The sequence below is a fragment of the Etheostoma spectabile genome, chromosome 6 (genome assembly GCF_008692095.1).
Source record: "Etheostoma spectabile isolate EspeVRDwgs_2016 chromosome 6, UIUC_Espe_1.0, whole genome shotgun sequence".
Classification (NCBI taxonomy): domain Eukaryota; kingdom Metazoa; phylum Chordata; class Actinopteri; order Perciformes; family Percidae; genus Etheostoma; species Etheostoma spectabile.
Genome location: NC_045738.1, coordinates 30,435,968 through 30,436,538, shown reverse-complemented (window position 1 = coordinate 30,436,538; position 571 = coordinate 30,435,968).

The window sequence follows — 571 nt, the reverse complement described above, 5'->3', positions numbered from 1 at the left end:
CCCTCTAAAACAGTCAGCTAAAAAATATTATAAGGTATAAAAAAGGGTTATGTGGCCAGCCACGATGACCCCAAAGAAACAGAAACACCTTTTAAGACCTGGTGAGTTTCTTCTTCTTCAGAAACCAATTGTGACTAGGTATTTTACCAGGTCTGCCCACATTCCACATGTATGGCCCCTTGTGTCCATGGATGTGCATTTCATCTTATGGAACAAAATAGTACAACCCAAAGTTTCAACAGCTAGAAATTACTTTCAATTGTCATCACCGTGGTCGTTTCACCCTGCCTGAGCTAGTCTGTCCTCTTGCAAACTGGATCTGGGTTTTGAGACTGGCGTGAATTACAGACACTTGATGGAAGATATTTCAGAAAAACCCGCTGGTCCTCAACTGCTGTTAACCTTTCCTGACTTCTTGTAATTGCTACAGATGTTTCTGTATCCAGCATATGTTTCTCATCCACTGTTGTGTGGCTGACCTGACCTCAGGTTGCAGGAATGACAAGTCAACAGCGCCTCCAAGTGGCCGTTTTACCACACTAGCAGCAAACGACGTTGCTGCACATCTTCA